Raw genomic sequence first — 23,186 nt, forward strand, 5'->3', positions numbered from 1 at the left:
TTCATGTTAAAACCGCAGAGTGGATAGGACGGGGTGGGGGTGGGGGGGTGGGGTAACCGAGTTTCGAAGCTGTAAAGCCAGTGTGTGTGTGTGTGTGTGTGTGTGTGTGTGTGTGTGTGTCTGCATGTGTGTGCATGTCTGCGTGTGTTTGAGATGAAGATAGAGGGAGCAGACGGTATTCACCGAGACACCGGAGGTCACAGATGTGTGGAGAGAAAGTGCACATTCAGCATTTCCCAGGGAAGGGTGGGGGTGGTGGGGGTGGGTGGGGGGGGGGGATGAGCGCGGGATGAGACAATCGGGAGATGCAGGTGGTGCGGCTGAACGTGCCGGTAAGCAGCAAACCTAACAAGTCTAATCAGGTCTTATCGGGCTCTGCTACAATTTCATGGCTGTTTGAACCAAGTGGGCCATGTTCCTCAGATCTCTGGTGGAGGATTTTTATCTCGGGGGGGGGGGGGGGGGTAAAAAATAAAGTTTCCATACAGCATTTTGAAGCTATGTTGAGGAAAAAAAAAAAAAAAAGGTAGCGTGTGCCAGAGAGATATCGTTTGTACGGTGACGACTTTATGCCTGTTGAGCACACGATGGCGGTTTCAAAATAATACAGGACACCGTGGTCTTTTAAAGACATGATGTCAGCATGATCAGTGGAAGGAACAAATAAATAAAGAAGCTGTTTTATCACTTAGTATAGTTTTGCACTTGCATACACTTAAGCACTACTGTGCCTATAAAATAGGTTTGGCTTTATTGTATTATTTATTAATGTACTGTCTTGTGTTTCATTTGATCTGTCCTATTATGCATCGTTTTTCTTTTTCTAATTTTTAAATGACTTTTTAACATGTTTTTATTTTATTTTTTATGTTCCTTTGTAAATAAATATATAAAAAATACTGGTGGAAAAAACAATCTGCTGAATTAGCCCTCATTTTCTGTGCTAAACTTCCCTCCAACACAGAACAGAATTGTAACACAGCACAATCATTTATGAAAAAAAGTCATTATTATAACATGAATTGGTGGAGCTTTTAAAAACACAGTGGGAATAAGTGTAATTTTCATATTGATGTTTTGGCGTAAACACCTGCTTTGCATCTTAAAGACGGCAGAACTGGGCTCACCATCGAGATCAAGGTTACAGTGTTCCAAATACCTCCCCCGCCAGCAAAGGCCAGACCTCACTGCAAGTTTCTTCCCCTCCCGTTCGCCAGCATGATCGACATAAATCAAAACCAGGCTCCGAACGGCAGCGCTCAGCCATCATCTCCGGCTCTGTAACACCAGAAGAAATCCCCTTAAAGACCTCTGATGAAAAAAACAATCCGAGTTGTTTCGACTTATTCCATTTCTCACCGCTGCGAAGACAAATCATCCACGCAGCGCACAATGTCTAACTCTGTTGTGTGTGTTTTTTTGGTTTTTTTTAAACCGATTCGAACCTCCAAATGACAATTTCTTGGAACGATCTTATGTAAAAAGTCAAATTCCTGGTATAACATGGTCACTAAAGGGTCATAGCAAAAAAAAAAAAAACCCAAGCAACCATCTGCATTGTGTGTTCAAGACGGGACTAAAAAGGTTTGAATGATGTGTTTCTGCGTGTTTGCTTTTTTTAACTTGAATCCACCACTTTGGATTATTGTTGAGGTTTGCCTAGTCATTTCTCAAGCGGAGCAGTGCACATGAACCTAACCCAACAACGTGAACTGGTTGACTTCAACCGTTCAAGGGCCTTTTGAGTTTGTCTGACAAACCACGTTCCTATTGGGAGGTCAATAAATACTCCTTGAACTTCATAACAAACCAGACGGGGAATTAATTGTCTGTCGTGCAACAGCAGCCTTGCCTTGCAGTAAAGTATTCGGAGTTTCCGACGAGTGCAGAAGTGAGTGAATAAGGCCCGTCCTCATGTGTTTGCACTAAAATTTCATGACCTCGCTGTGTAATCTTCCGACAACCTTCTGACATCCTCGATAAAAAAGTTCACGTGGGAATGCGTTGTGTGTGAACTCTGAGGCCCGTTTTCATTGCTGCCTGCTCCAAGCGGGACTCGTAACCACATCCAAACCTGTAACGCTGTAAATACTACGTTCCTGGAAGTGAGCAGAACAGAGGTGCAAGCAACAGGTGCTTTGCGAGAGCAGCGCCGGGCTCTTTTCTTGGGAACATATTTGAGCAATCAAGCAATATTTCATGACATGTTAAATTATGATGTGAACAGAACGTAGCGAAGAGCTCTCGCGAGGGTCGTAGGAAAAGGTGCTCTGTGTTCCTGGCAAAATTCGGACTTCAAAAAAAAACAAATACCTTTTTCCCAGTGCGTGTTCAGCCAAAGAAAGGTTTACTGTAGAATCACAAATCAAGTTTAAAGGGGAATAACACACACACAAAAAAATAGTATGACTGTCAATCACAAAGACCCTTCCCTTGTTCGGTTCTCAGCAAATCCTCAATGTTATTGGTGTAAATGAATCTCCATCAATTTTAAGGATGGACAAAAACCTGAAGTGAATCTTGTTGGGAGCAAAATCAAGACGAGAGGTCCAGACATACTTTGTGTTTCCAGTTTGGAAACTGGAACCGTTTACCCGGACTCCACTTTTCTTACCTTCACGAGCAGGTTTTGAACTCCTCTACATGGGACAGCGCTCGTTCGAGAGGCGACTGTCGCGTCACGGTCACAGTCGTAATCGCAGGTCACATGATGCCCCACTTGGCCCAAAGGGACTTTCACTCCCTCCCGAGTACTGCAACAAAAGAAACAGTTGTGCGAGGCCGAGTCCATTTTTCTTCGTGTCACAACATTCCAAAAAGACTTGTTTTTGATGCCATATACATGTTCGGGGAGTCAGCAGGAAGTCAGCCAGCTCAGTCAAAGAAAGACTTGCTTTATGGGCCCCAAAGATGTAAAAGCCTGAGGAAGTCTGGAACACTTTTTTGGCGCGTGATCTAGTGAGCAACTTTCATTGGAATGAATAGGCGGTATCCTGGGACTTTTGAATCGAGTTCACTTTAATGTGTCCGTGGTGGACAGATATTAGCTGCTTCCACACCTCTGAATCACGACCCACGTCTTTGTTCGTTCGTTTATTCAGCAAGCGGGCGCTGTGTTCGGCCCCGTTGGTAGCTCTTTGCCCTGTTTGATGACACAGTTGATGAGTGTTGGTCACAATAGAAGTGGTTCACAAAAAGGAACGTTATTAGGTTCTTCAGAAAAGTTCACATTGTGCAGCGCATTCACCGCAGCCCGAGTTTTCCAGCAGGCAGCGCCCGATCGTGTCTGCATACCCACCGGGAGGGATTTAGAAGTGAAGCGTTTTGCCTGCATGATTTTTCTGATTCCTGATTTGGTCTTTTTTTTTTTTGTCTTTGATTTGTGTGCATCTAGTATGGATAAACGTTGTTAAATAGGTTTCTTTTTTTGTCCTTTTTGTGTTTATTGTTGTTTGTGCTGCAGCGTACCGACGACGTTAATACAGTTAACTGTGTTTTACTCATTAAAAAAAACCACATTCATTCCTGTAATCATTTTACTACTATTTCACATACAGTGCCTGTTAGCAGGAGGAGAACGCTTTTTTTTTCTTTTTTTTCTTGTCCTACTTCAAAAAGCAGATGGAGTGATACGATCTATGATCGGAAAACTGCACAGGGTGTTTAAGAACTAATCCTACTTACAAATGGGGCCCCAAGAAGTGGGGACAAACTCGTCACGCCCTTGAATTTACCTAATCTGAGAAAGGTATTTTACTATATAGCACACCAGCTACATCCAAGTGATGACAGAAATATAGCTACAACAGTGGCGGGAAGAAAGGATAAAACTGTAACTCCGCCTTTTTGGAATAACGTGGGATAACCCTTTATAACGCAGAGGAACCGTTATCGCGGCTGAACTGTCGAGTAAATATGACTTCAATGAGATGGAAATAAGACTTGATAAAAGAATTAGACAAGGTGCAAATATGCAGCGACATTGAAACTTTTCAGCGCTGCCACACTCCTTTCCTCGTACTTGGTGTCTATGACTTGTTTTTCTAACCATCGGTACGCTCTGGTGATAAATATTCATTGGTTGAGCTCCATTTTAATGACTCTAATTAACCAACAGAAACAAATATCTGTTATGGGAGAGTAACATCACATAATACACGATGTTGGAGGTCTCGTTTTCATAAAAAGTTTGTGCGATGTAGTTTTTTTTTTTCACAAACCACCAACAATCAACACTGTTTATGAAGGTGACATCATGATATAACAAGCTGAAGGAAGTAACTCATTAATGCCAGCAGAACCACATTATATTCTAAAACGGACAGGACACGGTTTACGAGGCAGTGAAGGGAGGGCTGTTAAAATGGGACTCGTCCAGATAAGTAATTGGTGCCCATTTTGCCAAAGACAGAACATCATAAAAACAGCATCTATTTAAAACTGACTTGGCGTCCCCGCTCAACCTCCCTAATGTGAACAATATGAGAGGCATGTCGGGCTTTGTAGCTCTCTGATACATACTGCAGGTGGTCTCATTAAAATCAGAGTGAGAATGATGAATCCTGTGTATTTTAACATGCACAGCAAAATCACACTCAAAAAAAACAAACTATTAATATCTTCTTCTTTTTTTTTTACACCGTAGTTCTGCAGGTTTTGAGAAATGATCGTCAGTCATTTAGCATTTGTCTGAAAATCCTTTGGGTATTTATTAATTGTAACATGCAAAGTTTCAATTAAAATTTAATAGGATGATAATTTTAGATTGGATCCAAAAGGCACATCTTTATACAAGAAACATGAAGTGTCCAAAAATGTAAAACACTTGTACAAACTTGCCTCTTCATTTTTCAGACCATCATTTCTGCCTCAAATTGTTAACAATAAAAGCTAATAGTGAAAAACTAAAGCCAAAGTTGTCTTTTTTTTTTTTTTTTTAACCACAATTACGACAGTTGAAAGTGATAGTTTGAAATTTTTTGAAAATATGCTTATTTTCTTTATTGGTAACGGTTAGATGAGAAGATGCAACTCTCACACTTGTCCCTTACTTGTGACACTACCAATAGCAGCTGACAATGAATGTTTGAAAGCATTGATCAGCAGGCACCGGAGGCCCCTGCTACAGCCTTGGTTTTCTTTTTCTGAAAATACACTATTAATGCTTTGACACCCTGCGAACATCCCGCCATTGTATTTTTGAATCTCATCGGTCCAGTTTGAATCAGATTTGACAAAACTCCTGATCGTTCGTGAGCACAAAGCGTCGCGACGCAACCTGTGTAAACCATTGAAGATTCCAATAGCGCGACAACAACAGTTCCTTACTTTGTGAAAAAAGTGCACACACAGCAGGACAATTAACTTTATCCATAGGAGCGCAAACGTTTTTGCACAGTATTGTCGCCAATAAAAGTCCGCAGAACAAAATGCCTCCCAAGTTTTTAGTCTTTTTTTTTTGGGGGGGGGGGTATAAATTAGGGTGAACGTTCAGGGGTTAAGTGTAACACCGACTGACATGATGAGGGCCTTTGTGTGGTTTCTGCTGTATTGTCTGGTTTTGTGTCAGACCCTGTTTGTATCCGCAGTGTTTACATGGCGCGTAACCCAAAATTGTGTGTTCAATCAAATCACCACACGGCAAACGTGGATTCCAGCATTATGTCGTTATGACATGAAAAAAAACTATTAATGTGATATATATATTTTATTTTAAACCATTTTACCAATTGCAAGCGTGCAGTGTGGACACGGGAGAGCCAACCGCCGCAGTAGAGCGAGGCAGCCGTCACGCACACGCCATGCGGGCGAGTGTGTCCGGGGCGTAGATTATTTTGTACTCCGCATCAGAATATTAGCACCGAATCTGCAGTGTTCAACAGAGCGACGCGTTTCAGCTGTTGTTGTTTTTTTTTTTTATTGCTGCTGTTTAATGTGAAAAGAAATCTTTGGATTAAATGGATTTAATGTCTCATTTACTTGGATTTGTCCTCTCTTCTCATCTACTCGGGATGCGGCTTTTACAGACCAAAAAAAAAAAATAATAATAATAATAATCACTCGTTAGGATTTGCCGCCAGTAAACTGTCAAGTCGCTGCTGTGTCACATTCAGCAGGCCTCTCTCCGAGAGACCCGGCTGATGGATGGGAACGAACGGCAAGAACGCGACGAAACGCCTCGAAGCCGCAGTCTGTTTCTAGTAAAATAAAAACTTTTTATGAGCGTGTCCTTTCGCCCCCCCATTGATGTTACGTCCAGCGAATCGGCACTCGAAAAACAAGCAATCCGTCACGTGACACCTATCTGAAGGTAGGTTGACACATTTGCAGGAGTGGGAAGAATCACAGTGGAGACTGATGCAACGCAGATTACATTCTACGAGCGGTCTGGGAAACATCGTTTAAAAAAAAAAAAAAAAAAAAAAACTACATGATGCACATCTGTATTTCTTTTTTTTTTTTTATGTTATGAACAGCTGGAGAAAAAGACAAAACAAACTCGCAATTTTTTTTTTTTTTTTTTAAAGATAAACATTTCAGTTTCTTGGAAATTTGACCTCGGTTACATAACATTACCAGTGTTTGTGCATAAGTCATACACCACTCCTTTTATATACAGGGCTGTTTAATAAAGCGGAAGATATGGTATTCCGATTTTTGTTATTGGGGATTATAAACTGTTTCCTGGTCGGGTTTTTTTCTGCCAGACAGAAATGCCTCGCTGCAAGGAATGCGAGAAACCTTTTCCTGCCTTTCTCGAGCTGTTAAAAAAGCTTCTCATGTCTGTCTTAATTCTTCTTCCAAACGAGTGGGAAGCTCTATATTAACGCAGAAGGGTGGATCAGAAGGCCTCCGTAGCCATGCTGTCACCACACAGCAATTTCAGACTTTTAAGTGCAACAACACAACAACATAAATGTTTCACTGATCTCTAATGGGGCAGTAAGAAGTCCGGCGAGTCTGAGCGCGGACGCCGGTTAAAAACGGCGGCGGTGGATGCGGAATATCTCGACTTTGCCCCGCTGTCCCCCGGAGCTTTGTGTCGTCCAAACCCCTCCCCTCGGTGAGAGCCTGTTAGTTCCCCGCAGGCTGTTTCCACGTTGCCACACCATCAGTCCGACACAAAAAAACAAACAAAAACAAAAAACAGCAAAAGCATGGTTCGTTGCGATGGACGTTGCGGAAAGTCTGTGTGTGGGCTTCCTCGGTCAGCTCGGCGCGATGCTCCATCGTTAACAAATTAACAGCGAGTTGGGTTTTTTTTTCAGAACCGGGCCTCATTGTGTTCATTAACCTTTTTTTTTTTTTTTTTTTTTTTTTATTGTAAAAGGGGAAAGACACGCCACGGCGTTGCCCTAACGACTAAACCGTAGCCACGGCATTTGCTTTGTCAGGCCCCTTTGCCGCATTGTGGTGAGCATAAATGTCCAAACAATAGCCCTTTTTGAGTCACATCCCCAGAACTGTAAACCTATGAATCACTGTGGCCTTTTTTTTTTTTTCTCTTGTCCTTCGAGGCGTCGTTCGGGTTCGAGGAATTCGGGGGCCTCGGCGGTTCGTTTTTTTTTTTTTTTTTTTTTTTGGAAACAAAAGCTGACACACAAGAGCGGGTTTTGCTTTAGCATTTTGTGCTCATCGCCGTGCTAGTGTCCTGTAACGCGCACGCCAAACTGCGTCATCGCTAGATAATAGCGATTCCTGTCTCCACCTGTTTATCTTTGCTCCATCACTTGATTTGCTCTCAGTCTGGTATGCACAATGGGCCGTTGTGCGCGCACCGAGCCAGGCAATCAGGACGCTGCCTCTATCCAGCAAATGCCAAGTCTAATTCACGCTGAAAGATGTCGGCTTCCAAATCTGATTTACTGCTTGTTATTCTAATGACACACGGCCGTGACTTTTGGCTTCTTTTTAAGGACCGGCAGTAAATTAGTTTAGTCCAAACATACTTATTAAGCTTGTGTTTCGCCGTGTCGGGCTTGAACTGAATTTGCTTCTTATTAAAAAAAAAAAATTAAAAAAAATAAAACAATACGCTGACGCCGATACATACGATCGCGAAGAATATCCTTGAGATTGATACCAAACCATCAGCTGTGCCTGCTTGATCCTCTTCAGCCGGACTGTTTCAATAGCAATACGCCCCCCGGGGTCTTCACAGGCACAAATAACTCCGCCAGTTATAATGTTAATAGATGCATCGCTGCATGGAATGAACTGGTCACACGCATCCCTTTTCTTTCAATTTAACAATAGCGTTGTGATCAATACCAGACAGCAGTCAGTCATACTACTTTATTACTTGTTGCAGCTGGCAAAGTAAATAAATACCCGCCAATACATTCAACTTTTACGTCTCTTGAGCTTTCAGAGCGACATTTTGAAGCTCGCCGTTTCGCTTAGCTCGGCGTTAGCTCAGCCAGCAGCGATCGATGAACACGCGACTCGACGGGTGGCGGGTGCGGGCGTAGTCCCGCCGCAGCCAATCAAAAGTGTCGGGAAGATTATTACCGACAGGTAATAGTTACCATGTAAACTACTGGTAAATAGTTACCCCGTTAAAAACCGTAATGAGATGTTCTGGATGGATCTGTTTCAATTACGTCAAACTTAGTTGGTTGTTTAAAGTTTTTACTGATTGCACAAAATCACTTTTCAAACAAATGTTTTAACCTGACCGATAAAGCTGAGCAGTTCTAAAAAAAAAAAACTAAACGCAAACTGGTCAGCGTGGAACCTCCCAGCAGAACTCGACTGCCGATTAATGCCAAACATTTTTATAAGCTCTTCCGCATCATTTAAATGAATATTGAAATGTTTGGACCACCAAAACAAATCACAAATCTAAAGATCGCAGCTGACGGCAGCGAAGGAAAAACAAAATTTCCCCCGAACCTCAGATCAAGTCGACATTCAGGTCAACAGGGCTGGCTGCTGTTCACGGGATTTTTGGAAACTGGTTCCCGAAGGACCTCTTTTAACATCTCTTCGTCTTATCTGATGTGATCGTCGACCGCCGTGACGTTGTTGCTTACAGCGACGCGCGATGATTTGATTGGCAGACGAGAAGCGGTGCGAATTCAAAACAAGAGAACTCGTCAAAAAACCAGGCTGAAAGTTTGAGCTCGTACTGCAAACGAATGGAGACAGAAGACGTTCCTGCTCGGTGGGACGATGGAAAGCCGCAGAATGTGCATTATCTTTTAAATACGATTTTGCTACCGAAAAAAAAAAAAAAACTAATTTGGATGCACCGATCGCAATCACCAGAAGTGACCGTGTTTGGGTTGATCCGACTTGATTTGATTGCAATGATGCAACCCAATGATGCTACGTCCTGCCCACTGATAACTGTAACCTGAATGGACACCTGTCAATCAAGCAAACCTCCCCCCAAGGCCCTTAAGGCACTTCCGCATCGGCATCATTTTTTTCGACCCAGAAGCCACGTCCACTTTTATGTACAGTCTACGTGCAGGCCATAGAAAAATGAAAGGCCCGCTTTACAAGGTGGCGTGGGGTGGTGGTGGTGGTGGGGAGGGGAGGTTTGAGGGGTGGGTGCAGAGCTTATCCCAGCTGTCATTGGACAACAAGGCGGGGTGCATCCTGAAAACAGGTCACTAAGTCAATCACAGGGTTCATGCCCACATACTCAGCTATGGTTCATTTCAAATGACCAATTAACCGTGCCGGCCCCCTGACCCTGATGATGGTAAACATAAATGTCCACAAATAGGCTTGTGACCAGATGTTTGCCACAAAATTATTTTTTTTTAACCCCACCCCCCCACCCCCCGTGATCGAAGTGACCCGAGTCTGACCAGTCCGCCCCTCCGTAGGAGACTACGGCTGGATCGTTGGCCCTCGTGGTCGGTGTCGCGGCCTGGACTCCCAGTAAACATAATGCAGGAAGCTTCTTTTATGCGCAACGCCCTTGTTTAACGCGGAGAAGTATCGATTCAAGCGAGCGCACTGTGCTCCTCGTCAAACCTTCATATTTATGCCTGCGCACAGCCTGCGCCGCACGAGTTTGAACGCGGACCTACGCAGACAATAAAACTATTCCAAGTGGCTGCCAGCGTTCGAGAAGTAATGGCTAAAATGGCATCGTATGACGCGTGTTCTCTTTTTTTTTTTTTTTTTTTTTTTTTATTGCCAAGATTTATTCATCTTCCAGTTATATATCCCCGTTTTTTTTTTGTTTTTGTTTTTGTTTAAATGAAATTTGATTACTGCAGAATGAAGTAAAACACATTTGATGAATTCCAAAAGGGGAACGACGGGTCCTGGCCGTATTTCTTTGAGGCAGTTTTCCCCCCCCCTGGGGTGATGAGATGCGAGAACGCCCAACTCGACTTCAAGGAAAGACGACGTGGTTTCTCGCCCCGCTTCGGCGGGATGCAGGCGCGTGCTCTCCTAAAACAATACAGAGGAGCAGTCGGCTTCGTTTACCGTGATAAAGGAAAAAAACGCAGCCTTCTCTCTTAAGATCTGATGGGTGAGTAGTCTTCGGGGAATGCGGTCGATATTTCCGCTCTTGTGTTTCCATTACTAGTTCTAATGACTAACAGTGGTTCGAGGGTGTCGGTGTTGTCATCCGCTTGGCACTGACGGAGACTGGGCCTTATCGCCGCGCTGCTTTGTCTCTACGTTGTCCAAATCCCTTTCTGCCGACATCTTTGCCGTTTCTCATTCTGTCATCCTCCGCCCTCCCTCCGCCCTCCACCCTCCTCATCGAGGACGGCGCTCGCCGTCGCGCCCACGGGGAGTATCGGGCTTCTAACCTCATTGAGATGTAACTTCTCCGCGAGCCGGGAGGATTCCCGCCCCTGTCAGATAGGAAATAAAAGCGTCGGGAGCTCTAAACAAAAGAACTCGATCGATGTTTCTTTCTTAACAAAACCGAACGAAAAAGTCTAAAACGAAACAACGAGACCTGAGATTGTTGCCGGCAAAACCTACGGCTCTGCGCTATTGTTAAAAACGCATCGAGTAGCCCCGACCGTGCACGCCGACCGCGCTCCTTCGTTGCAATTAACGCAGTCAATGTGGCTTTATTTTTATTTTTATTCGTTTTCATCGGTCACACCGTCACTGGGAATATACACAAAAAGTCTATTCGTTTGCAGTAAAAACTAGTTCTCAGCAAATACAAGTTAATTACTCCCATTTTGTTTGCTCGATAAAAAAGGGTACAATTCCCGGCTGTTAAGAAATGACTGCGCAATTACACACATTTGTGACTAGTTTTAAAAAAAAAACATGAGAACCCGACGGACTCGGAGCGCCACCGGCCGAGTCGGGGAGTCGAGAGCGACGCCGGTGCCCTTCGTTTGGAGCTGTTTCGACATAGTTTTGGTCTTTCCGCGGGATTGGTCGAGGAGAACAAAAGTCTAGAACGGCGCCGGGCTTTGTTGTTCGAGGTCAGCGGGGCAAGCGAGGCCGACGGTTCATGACGGCGATAAAGACCGCCGTCATGAACGAAACGGGGTTTCCCGGCCCTCCCGCGGATCCGTCGTCGTTTTCCTTCCTCCTTTTGAAATCTCTAAGCCGATTGTCGTAGGAGGGTCGAGTCGAAAAGCGTGCGTGCGGTCGTCGACGTGTCGAAGTAAATAAAGAATTCAAAACGCCGGCCGGAGAACTAAAGCTGCAACTTCCGCGTCGCGACGAGCCGCGTTTAATGTAAAAACAGAATTAAAAGTCGTGAATAAATTGCAGCAATTGAGTTACAGCAACGCACTTTGGGGGAACAAGTTGCAGCTGCAATGTTTCTTGCTTCTTTTTTTGTTCCCCCCCCCCGTCAACCACATTAGGACTCCTGTTTGTTGAGCGTATGGAGATTGCGTGATGAGACGGCGCGAATATCTTACCGGTTTTTCATCGTGATTATGTTGCGAGTTAAAACGGTTGCTGCGGAAATGCGTTTTTTGTTGTTGTTTTTTTTACTTCGCCATTGCTTTGCTAAATAAAAAAAATAAAAAGCGTTTTTTTTTTTACTTCACCATTGCTTTGCTAAATAAAAAAAATTAAAAAATAAAATGCAATTTTTTTGTTTTTTTACTTTGACTCTGGATACAAATTCAAGTAAAAACAAAACAAAAAACGCGCTTCGTAGGTTTCCGGGGAGGAACTTATTGCAGATTTTCCCAAATCGAAGCTTTAAAAGCGGAGTGCGACCGATGACATGAAAAGGAATTGAAATTAAACTGAAAACGAAATGCTGAAATATACGCCGGATGGTAGTCGGGTCGTTGTGAAAACAAAACTAATGAGGCAAAAAGAGAGGGGAAAAGCCTTTGTCTGGCACTTTGCACGTTCACGTTTCTGCTATCTGAACAGTATCGTGTTTGCTCTTTTTTGCTCGCGGACTGGAACGGGTCAGAAGCGCCGGCGCCCTTTGAAGAGGAAGGTGGACAGATTTAAATCGGGTAAATTTGGGCCTTACATGCGCGGTATTGGAACTTTTTGAATGAACCTTGTGAACGGCGTGCCGCACGCCCGACTTTTGGGAAGCGTGCCGATATCGCCCTTTGAGAAAACCCACATTAAACATGTGGCCGCGTGGGGTCCCATCGTGTCCAAATAGCTGACATCACGCCACGCACATTCACGGTCACCGGAGGCTCCGGCCACACGGGGGAGAAACACAGAACCAATACAGGAATATTCAAAAAAAAAAAAAAAAAAGGTGTGAAGTCAGTGAGTAAATGCATAACAGTCTCTTCTGTTTATGAACTTCTGGTCCCGTTTTTTTTTTTTTTTAAAGGTCTTAACTTTCCAGATGCTGCGTTGCATCTGCTCAGTGTTTTTGTTGTTGTTGTTGTTGTTTTTTTTGTCAGCTTTACTACTCAACGTCCAGGTGCGGATGCAAATAACGGCACCGGGGTAAAGAAAGCAGCAGGAATGCTCGGACCAATCTCTGCAAATTCGTTTTAGGCTTTTCTTCTTTTTTTTTTTTTTTTTCCCTACAAATTAAATTGAGATTTTGGATCAACCTTGTAAAAAAAAAAAAAAAACTTTTATTGCGTACATAACATCATCCAAAAAAACGACCCAGTAGGAATGCTGAGCGTATCCAGAAAACCCTGAAGGTTTTGGTTACTGCGAAAAAGTGAAAGAGAAACAAACCATGCACCCCCCCCCCCTCCCCTCTTCCCTTTCATGCGCATTTTGGAGTTATTGTTTATATAAAAAAAAAAAAAAACTTGATCTCGGCCAGGGGGGGGGGGGGGGACAAAAAAACAATCTGATTATTCATGAGGCAATCTCTGCAAAGTGTCATTAGCACGTCATCGAAGGTCCATCTCGCCTCTTGGTGCTATCGTTGCGGCTAATCGGATCAGCAATCGTCGCGTCATTACATCAGAGTACCTGTATATCATTTCAATACTTCACAAAACTCCCCGACACATGGAACGTCTTACCATACGGACGCCCATAGCAGATACAGGGGAATATGGTTATACTTAGCGGGCCTGCAACACACTGGTATTACCTCATGCTGGCTTTCACACACACACACACACACACACACACACACACACACACACACACACACACACACACACACACACACACACTGTAATCATCCCCTTGTATATATATTTTTTTTGTGTCCCACAGAGAACATATCATCCAGGAGAGGCTTTATTTAAACCGTTTATCATTTGTTTGAACTGTTTTCATTCACCGCTGTGGTTCATTGCGTCCCTTTTTCATTGGACTATGAAAAAAAAAAGAAAAAAAAAAGACATAATTAAACTGACGGCAACACGCAAATATAGAAACGGTTATGAAGTTTGACATGAAACTCCATGCTTAAAATCACTTGTGACAGCTGATTAGGCTCCATGTGGCTTGATTTGCCACGGTCCTGAATGCAGGGAAGAGAGACAAAGTAAAACGGGTTGCAGGTTTTTCTTGTGTTTTTTTCTTGTGTTTTTTTTTTTTTTTCTCCCTTAATTGCTGCGGAGAAATACATTTATTGCCATTTTTCATGCCTCTCGAAGCAGCCAGCTACTCGGCCATTACTGGATCACTTTAAAAGAGAAGAAGGAATCTTCTCTCTCCCCCCCCACACACAAAAAATAAAATAAATAAATCCAAAACCCACAGAAATATGACTGAAAAACAAAGTAACTTGTAGGGAAAAAACAAAAAAAAAAAAAAAAGCTGTTTTGTCTTGACTGACAAAGGCAAGAGAAGCGTGCATGTCAGCACTTTTTGTCAGAGTGGCTCATCACTTCTTGTCGTGGCTCGCCCGGCATCGCAGCGCCCGAGGTGCAGCGAGCCCGTCACGAGAGGAGCAGACGGTGGCTAACGTGTAACTGGATCTGCATGGCACCATCGTCTTTGCATGGGGCTGCAGCTGGGTGGAAACGTGCATGTTTCTTTGTTTTGGTTTTTTAAAAAGGCAAGAAGAGAATAACTATTTGGATCCTCCAGGATTTCACTGAGTTGTTGTTGTTGTTTTTTTTTCCCCCTGTGATTGTTGCGATCAAAATTGCTTGATTTTAAGGGGGATTTTCTGAAAACAAAATGTAATTTGAGGAGTTTTAAGTGGAGGTTTTTTTTGACGGACATGTGGGGGAAAAAAAAAAAATTGCAGGATAAGAATAAAATGCCATTTTTGGAAGAAAATATCAAACTGTTTAACATACAGTCACATGTAATCACTTCCTTTGATAATAAGAGAATTTTAATGTTGAGATCACATTTCCCGCAAACCCCCCCCCCCCCCCCCCACCGGTCACTTGCGGGTTCTGCTCGTCCCGGTTCCCTCCGGTGCGCGGAGTTCGTTTTGGTGCCGATTGCGAGTGAGGATTTATTTTTGTGACGAAAGCGAGTTGTGTTTGGCCAAGACCTGCATTACGCCGGAATACTTTCAGTGCGGCTCCTGCTGACGACATTTTTTTTTTTTTTTTCAAAAACATCGCGGAAGTTTGAAACAAAATTTTTCACTCCTGAAAATGGATCGCTTGAATTAGCTAGATTTATGGCGATGACGAGATCGAGATTTCCCGGATGGTCCGCCCCATTTGAACATGTCGTTTTAACATTAAAGTTGCAGGGTTTCAACAGGTCGGACGATAAAATACCATCACCGCTTTTGTGCTCATTGTGATGGACGCGGCGTTACTTCAGCATTAACGCGTCTATTCATTTGTCGGGGCTGCAACGTGGCTTCTTTCATACGTACCATTCTGCGTCAACAATCAAATGCACGTCAAAAACTGGTAATCTCCTCTGACAAGACCTAAGATTTGTAGACCAGAGGTCTGTGTTTACTTAAGCACAGCACGCAGAAACATCTGGGTCGTATAAACAAAACAAAAAAAACTAGTAAGGCTTCATTTGACTGGTTGAAAGATTGCACCGGGTACAAATTCATAAATGACATTTTAACGGTAGATGCACAACAAAAGAGAAATAAATTTACTCAGCCGGGCTGGTTGAGCGATGCGGCCGTTGCGAGTTTGCTGCGCTCCAGCTGCTGCACATCTCGCCAGCCTCCGTATCTCAAAACCAGACAATTGTTTAACAGGGCGCCGGGGGGTGGGGGTGGGGGTGGGGGAGAAGGGGGAGTCCTCATCCACTCGTAAAGTTGGAGAAACGTCACATGACAATGCTCGCTTCAGCAGGAGCGTGTTGAGAGGTGGTCATCGGTCACTGGTAAACACATCACATTAACCGGACCGATGAAAACGGAACCGCAGGAGGTAAATAACGGGAGACGGTCCTGTCCGGAGAAGCTGTTAAAACCGCTAAAGAGGAATATAAGACGCGAACGGCGACAGCTGCTTATCGCATGTTGAACTGAAACCTAAAAACTAGAAAGCTCAGCTGTCGTGTCGTAATTAACATTTTTTTTTTTTTTTTCCCCCCGCCGCTTTCGGGCACGCTCCCAGAAAGCTGGAAATTAGACAAAGAAATCTTGAATGAACTATTACCTTTGCGTGGCTCAGTTAAGGCTCTCAGGACGGCTGCTATATGGCAAAACCGCTTGTTAAGGGACACACGCGGGAGTCCAGCCCACAAGCCCGAAATCCTCCAGCTCCAGCTTTTTTTTTTTTTTTCTACATCGGCTGCCTGTGAAATGGGATGCGTCTACAGAGTGACAACAAACTAATTACAGTCCAAGGATGAACTCATAATTTGGATGCGGAGGTCTTAAAGGTTAATGCCGCTAATTGCGTTGCTAATAGCGTCTTCCTTTGCCAAAGGTGTTGTTTTTTTTAAAGTAAGTTTGCCCTCATACAGGACAATTTTCATTTCCAAAATCATGAACATTTTCTTTTTTTCCTCCTGGAGTACGTTGTTTTCTATCATGTCATCCAAGAATAGACTGACATTCACATAATCAGGCATCTTTGTATCTATGGCAACTATTTGATCAGTTTCAAGATTGAGGCAACCACCCTGAAAAAAAAAGGTTTCTCATTTTTTCATACAGGAGAAATTCTTGTCACCACCAAATCTTTTTTTTCTCGGGCGCAGAGAGGACTTGAGTTTTCCATGCTTGGAATCTGACATAATGGAATTTTTCTATCACTGAACACGGAAGACGGTGTTGTCTCAACAACCCAGTGGGGGACATAAAAAGCTGTTAAAACAAAATCCCACAGAGAGACCAAACTCAATAATGTGTTGGTACTTCGCTCAGATATTTCACACTCAAACACCTGTGGAACTCAGCCATAAGACACAGATAAAAAAAAAATAGGGTTTTCTTTGTGTTTTTTTAAGGCTAAATTGTAATCCTGAAACAGCTGGTCTCTGTACATCACAGCAAAGTTACTTAATCAGAACCAAATGGTGCATTTGCCATCGATTGATAGTCAGGCTGAGCACAGCGCGTTCTTCTAATGACAAACGAATGCTGTAATCATTTCAGAAAGTCCGATATGAATTAAAAGGTACCTTTTTGTGTCCTTCGCGTTTGGTAGACAATCTTACTTTCTTACACTCAAAGACAAGGTTGTAATAGTTCTGTAAGCAGTCTTAAACATGGATCGCATTTAAAAAAAGAACACATTCTGTTGGTTTTCTTGAAAACCCTAACCCTTCTGCTCATTTCTCCATCGGCTCTCAAAGGAAAAGGTAAATGTTTCTGATAAAGCAGCACCTACAGGCGCCTCCTTCCCTCCCCGCCGATCTACGGTCGCGCCCCCCCCCCCCCCGACCACAGAAACAGATGTTCCGCAGGTCGCCTCCCTCTGAAAGGCTCCTATTGTTGGGGATTAAGCGCGGAGCAAGTGTACGCGGCCGGGTCGTGGGGTCGGGCTGGGCAAAAGGCACCGGGTCCAACAAGTCCTGACCTTTTAAATGAGTGCAATGTGATACAATGCATGGGTCAGCAGTCACATGCTGAAAGCAGGCCCACATGTTGACGAACACCCTCTGACCCCCGCTGCTTCCAACCGCCAGCCCCTTTCCTCGGCCGTGGCGTGTGGCGACGGAGGCTCTGCCAGGATGACAACCCCCCGAAGCTTCGGAGTAATTAGGGGACCCAACCAAGCATGGCTGGGGCTTGGAGCAGTTGGTCACCATTGACGTTTGATTTATACTGGAAATAGACTAGATTTGGTCCTACTTTTAAGTTACAAATGGCAGATGAATACTTTAACAGCTCTAAGCCCCAAAACCTAACTGGTTTCTTTGCTGTAATTTGACAAGCCGTGGAGTAGTTGGACTCAACCACGCTGCCCTGCAAGCAAGGAAACATGTGGATTTGTGCATCATTTCATTAAAGTCCTGGTCTAGGTTTTGACGACACCTAATAATTTTTTATTCGTGACATATTCTTTGGCTTTAAAAATGCTACAGCGTTTGAATTATATAGTTTGAATGGTAATTCCTAAGCTTGCGAGTACAAAACGTCCATTTGAGCATGCGTTCATTAATGTGGAATGATATTTACCACTAATTAGGGACTCCGAGATGACGTACGACAAATGCTTTGTGACAAAACTATTGCGCCGGTTTAAAGCTGAAGCAGAGCAGATGCTGTGTGGAGAGTCCAAAATAGCCCCACCACACTGGAGGTTTTTCTGACTTAATAATGTCAACACCAGAGCCCTCACAAAACCATATGGAGCCACTTTATTCGTTGGACTGATTGCACCTACTCCAGTTTATCTCCCGCCGCTCACATGGCGGAACGGAGCACGGAGTGAAAGACGTCTGGTCCGGTCAATGCTGTAATTTATGAAGTGCTTTTTAAATGCTGGGTTTGCCACAAAGTTCTGTGTAACAAAGCACATAAATGCTTGATAACAACATCAGCGAACACTGCAGAAATTTTAACACATGGGTCCAGATTGTCTTCCCTCTCCTCTTTTGAGTGGAAACATGTGAACGAGTAAATAGAAAAAGTTACACAAAGATCAGGGAGAGACTGTTTCACCCAGATGAAGATTATTTTCGTCTTTTTTTTTTTTTTACATTTTCTTAATTACGTAAAGATTTATTTGTCTATAAATAGAGCATGTTTAGTATGAGTTTTAATATTACATTACATTTAGCTGACGCTTTTATCCAAAGCGACTTACGGTAAGTGCATTTCAGCCGTGAGGGTACAAAACCCAGAACAACAGGAATCAAGAAAATACAATTTCTTCAAGAAAGTCAAACTACAAAGTTCTGTCAGTAAGTGTCATTTTAAGTGCTACTAAAGTTCTCCTATTCAAAGTAAAGTCTGAAGAGGTGTGTTTTTAGTTTGCGGCGGAAGATGTACAGAGTTTCTGCTGTCCTGATGTCGGTGGGGAGCTTATTCCACCATTTAGGAGCCAGGACAGAAAACAGTCGTGATTTAGTAGAATATTAGTGGTTATTTTAGTATCAATTTCTAGTTCCTGGAAAAAATTACAATATGAGTTTGCAGCAACATTAAAAAGTCAGTTGGAGTCGTGCTTCTGGCCCCTTTTCGCTCTGCTTTCGGTCTCTAGCAGCTGCTGAAGTAAATATCTGCTTCTTTTGCTTCTAAATGTTTCACCGAGTTCACCAGCAAGTTCTAACGCTGTTCTAAAATACTGTTTGGTGCAAAGCAGGTGGTGCAAAGTGGCTTTCTAGGGCCTTTTAGCTTCTTCTCTCTTAGCTTCTTGGCTTTTTTTTTCTTTTTTCGAGAGCAGATCAGCATTCAAAATCAAGATTATTACTTTCTGTTACAAAAGGTTTGCCTTCAAAAGAAAAAGCAGCCAGCGAAACAAACAAACCAGGAAAAGGCAAAAACAACAAAAACAAAAAAACTGCCAATCATACTAGAAGAGAGGCGAAGAGGAATCACTGGAGAGCTTGAAAATAAGTAACATAGAGACAATCTGCGAAACAGGAAGTGGAAGGCAGAGTAGTATACCCAACTGACTGATGGGTAAATAAAGCACTGGTGGAAAACTGAACCAATGAAGAAGTATCAGTGAAACCACAAATTGACAACTCCAAAAAAAAAAAAAAAAAAAGCAAATACTTATAGAGAGTCTGAACGGGGTGAGAGTGCAGCCTGAGCTTAGCATGTGCTAGCATGAAACACATTTCTCAATGCAGCCCTGAATGATCCGTGAGCGGACCCTTTCGTTTTGGTGCCAACATAGGTGTCATACACAGAGCTATAGGAACTAAAGCCCACACGCAACATCGTCCGTGACAGCATAAACGACAGCCCGCGAGCCGAGATAATCCCGTTTCGGGAGGTGAGCTGAATTGAGGAGTAGATCTCAGAAGGTCAGGGATCGTAACCACCGAACCAGGAGTCTCAAACGCGGCGCGATGAGCTGACTTTTGCTGACTCGGAGCGAAATCCCAACTCACGTGTCACATTTCGGCAGCTCGTCCGGAGAGCCAGAAACTTCACCGTGCCTCAATCGCTGTGCGAGGAAGAGGTCGTCCCAGCAGAAGAAGAACGCTGAACTCCTCGCAGAAGTCATTGTGTCCGCGTTTTTTAAAGTCAGGTCGTTTGCGCCTAAACAAACACGCCTGGTTGGATCTGCTTACGCCGAATGGAAGTCGTGGCCAAACCCATCGGGCCCACCTAATATATCTCTCGCCGTCCCTCTCGCTCTTTCTGTCGTCGCCGACTTTCTGCTGTCACTTTTACGGTATGCATCTCGCACCCACATTTTGGTTCCTGAAGCCAAGATACAAATCACTGCTTTAGTTCCTATTTACTGCTGACATTTTCACTGAGGCCACGTGAGGAAAAAGAAAAAAAGAAACGCGACACTTCATCTCTTTTCACAAAAACAACAAACCACTTCCAGGTACACGGTCCCAGCATCCATCGAAAGTCTCCCCCTTTTTTTTTTTTTTTTTTTTTTTTTTTTTACAGAGTGTGGCTCTGCGCTGCCAGAGGCTTCCTTGTAAGCTGGTTTTGAAAATGAATGCCTTTCTGCTTCGGTTTGGACCCGCTGAATAATTTACTATGTAATTACATACTCTGCAAAAGCCTCCGTGTCCACTCGGGGCCCGTTTGGGAATCTCTGCAGCATTGCAAGTCACAACCAGAGCCTTGACCAAATCAAAATTCAAACCCACTCTCTAATCAAAAAACTGGAAAACTCACATCCAGAGGCAAAGTTTTATGTCTGCAGTTTGCTAAATACCCTTACACCAACAATTGGGGTGTAATTTCTGATTTGCAGCTCGGCCAAACTTTAAAAAAAAACAAAAAAACAACAACAACATTCGGTCAAAATGCTGCAGTTTGTGCAGCACTAGTGCAAAACATGTCCCGTCATTACAGTTGGCGGAGGTCTGCTGAGGGGAATGACAATACAGTGCAGCAAAGACACCGCAGTGACGGACTGGAAAGCCCCGAAAACCCATAGAAAACTCAAAAATGTGATGACGTAGGATAGCTGAAGCTAAAGATGATAAAAGCTGCCGAACTGCGGGTCGAGCGAAAGCAAAGATGTTTCAGAGACCGATTCTTTTTATGCGTTTTTTTTCATTCAAATTCCACGTTTCTACTTTCTGTTCAGAGGTTCACGTGAATAAAGGCGGCCAGCAAACAGAGCGGGAAGCGGAAAACCGTCTGACCCGCTGACAGGAAGTTCAATATCGACGACAGCAAGAAATGGAAAACTACAAAATAAAACAGGAAATAGTTAACCGGGGTGCGACAGCTGGAGTTGGCATATTTGTAGCTTTATTTCAGTGGATCATCGTCAGCTTAAAATTAAGCTCATCTGAATCTAACGCATCTATTTCTACGCTCTGCTGGCTGATTCTGCAGCAAAAGCTCTGCACTGCAAACATTTCTTTCAATATGGGAGTCACTTTTTTTTTTTTTTTTTTTTTTTTTTTTTGCGCCAAGTTGACACCGAGTTGCCAAAATACCAAACATTGTTTTCTCTCGCGTATCTTTCATATCAGCAACAAAGCAGCACAGCTTACCTTCTTCAGCCGGTGGCGGTCGTCACATTCAGATCCGCCGATCAGCCCGAGTGAAGCGCAGGTGAGTGACGGTTGTCCCTCTGGTGCGCTTCGGTTTGGGGATCAAACCAATTTCAGTTGAACAAAGCAGAAGCCTTTTTAATGTCTCATTGCTTATTTAGTCACGGCCGTAGACACGCCCTGCCGTGAGGGATTTCAAAATGGCTGCCTTCGGGCTGGGTCCTTACCTGTCGGCAAGTAGTGACACGGTCGGTATGGACCAATAAGGAGTCACGTGATGAACTGTGTCAGCAGAGGAAAGCAAACATCAAAACACCTTACATAAATCTGACTTAATCTCAGGGCAAGAAAAGGTAAATATAAGCAGAAGAATAAATATCAATATACATTTTTTTTTTTAAATTCTTTTTAAGTTTTCAATAAATACACAGACTAAAATGCACAGTTTACATCGAATTTACATTTTAAAAAGACGCACGTGTATAAGTAGAAACGATGTACGGGTAAGAGACACTTACAGCAAAGGAGACAAATCAAAGTTCTCCATTCATACCGAGGTATTTAGAAGCTTTTAATATCTTTATCCAAATTGATTCTCTTGGTGGGAACTTTTTTAATCTGCCTCCACCCGTTATAGAGTTTTCTATATGCTGTGTGCCGAGTGGGGCCGGTTCTTATGGCGTGTTTATGTTCAGCCAGTCTTTCCTTCAGTTTGTTCTCCTAAAATAAAAAAAATTAGCCACATGGACTCTCCTGTTTTTAAACCGCGAGACGCGTCGCAGCTCGTGAATGACTTTAAACTTTGAGCTGATGTTACGCCGGCAACACTGACACCAACAGCACATGAGCATTAGCGGGAGGGAGAGAGAATACCATCATTCTTTGTAGATAAGATCTCGGCCAACGGAATTTAATAAGGAAGCTTAACAGCATTAGGCCGTTCCTTTCCATAAAAGTCATATTATGTACATTTTATCTGCACAAAACGGGTGATTTGTAGCCATTAACAGACAGTAACCATCTGCTCTACAAAAAAAGAAGCTAAGAGGGAAAAAGCTAAAAGGCTCTAGAAAGCTTGCATTGCACCAAACAGTGTTTTAGAACAGCGTTAGAACTTGCTGGTGAACTCGGCGAAACATTTAGAAGCAAAAGAAGCAGATATTTACTTCGGCAGCTGCTAGAGACCGAAAGCAGAGCGAAAAAGGGGCCAGAAGCACGACTCCGACTGACTTTTTAATGTTGCTGCAAACTCAAATTGTAATTTTTTTTCTCCCCCAGGAACTAGAAATTGACACTAAAATAACCACTAATATTAAAACTCGTACTAAACACGCTGTATTTATAGACAAACTCGGCCCGCAGGCCTCAAATTGGGCCGCTCTAATCTCCACTAAGCTTGAAGTTTACCAGCAGCGTTGCTTAAATATCAGCCGAGCTGAAGAAGTTCTGTCGCGCGGAAGAATGGAAAATGTAAGCGGTGGGAGATCGTATCAGCTCGGAGCGTTTGTACAAGTGGGGTGAAAACTCGACGTCAATTTCAGGGGCCGAACGAACGTATTAAGCTGAGTTGATGAAGGTGTACAAACTACACCCGAACATCAGCGTTTCGAGCATGGTTGCCATGTCTTTGTGAGCATACGGCGGGGCAGGCCTCACCGAGCCACTGGCACGGCCGTTCTCATTGTTGCTCTATAATGTCATTTAGATCTGCTCTTTATTCTGTCACACCACCCTCATGTGCCCAGCTTTAACTCCTCACACATCACAATCATACCTCATCTCACACACACACACAC

At 43.5% G+C, this 23,186-nt stretch overlaps 1 long non-coding RNA gene across 1 annotated transcript; it reads right to left on the minus strand.

Annotated features, from left to right (window-relative positions):
* Positions 1-281: 281 nt before the first annotated feature.
* On the minus strand, positions 282-21,547 carry LOC138621000 (uncharacterized). Its single transcript, XR_011310918.1, has 3 exons — positions 21,391-21,547; positions 2,615-2,753; positions 282-1,278 (listed from the first exon to the last, which is right to left on the minus strand). It is a non-coding gene; the product is annotated as an uncharacterized lncRNA (long non-coding RNA).
* Between the last annotated feature and the right edge of the window lie 1,639 nt (positions 21,548-23,186).

Source organism: Brachyistius frenatus, unplaced genomic scaffold (genome assembly GCF_029030835.1).
Source record: "Brachyistius frenatus isolate BFR_SWC_R1_liver_20210118 unplaced genomic scaffold, ASM2903083v1 Contig_28, whole genome shotgun sequence".
Taxonomy (NCBI): Eukaryota; Metazoa; Chordata; class Actinopteri; family Embiotocidae; genus Brachyistius; species Brachyistius frenatus.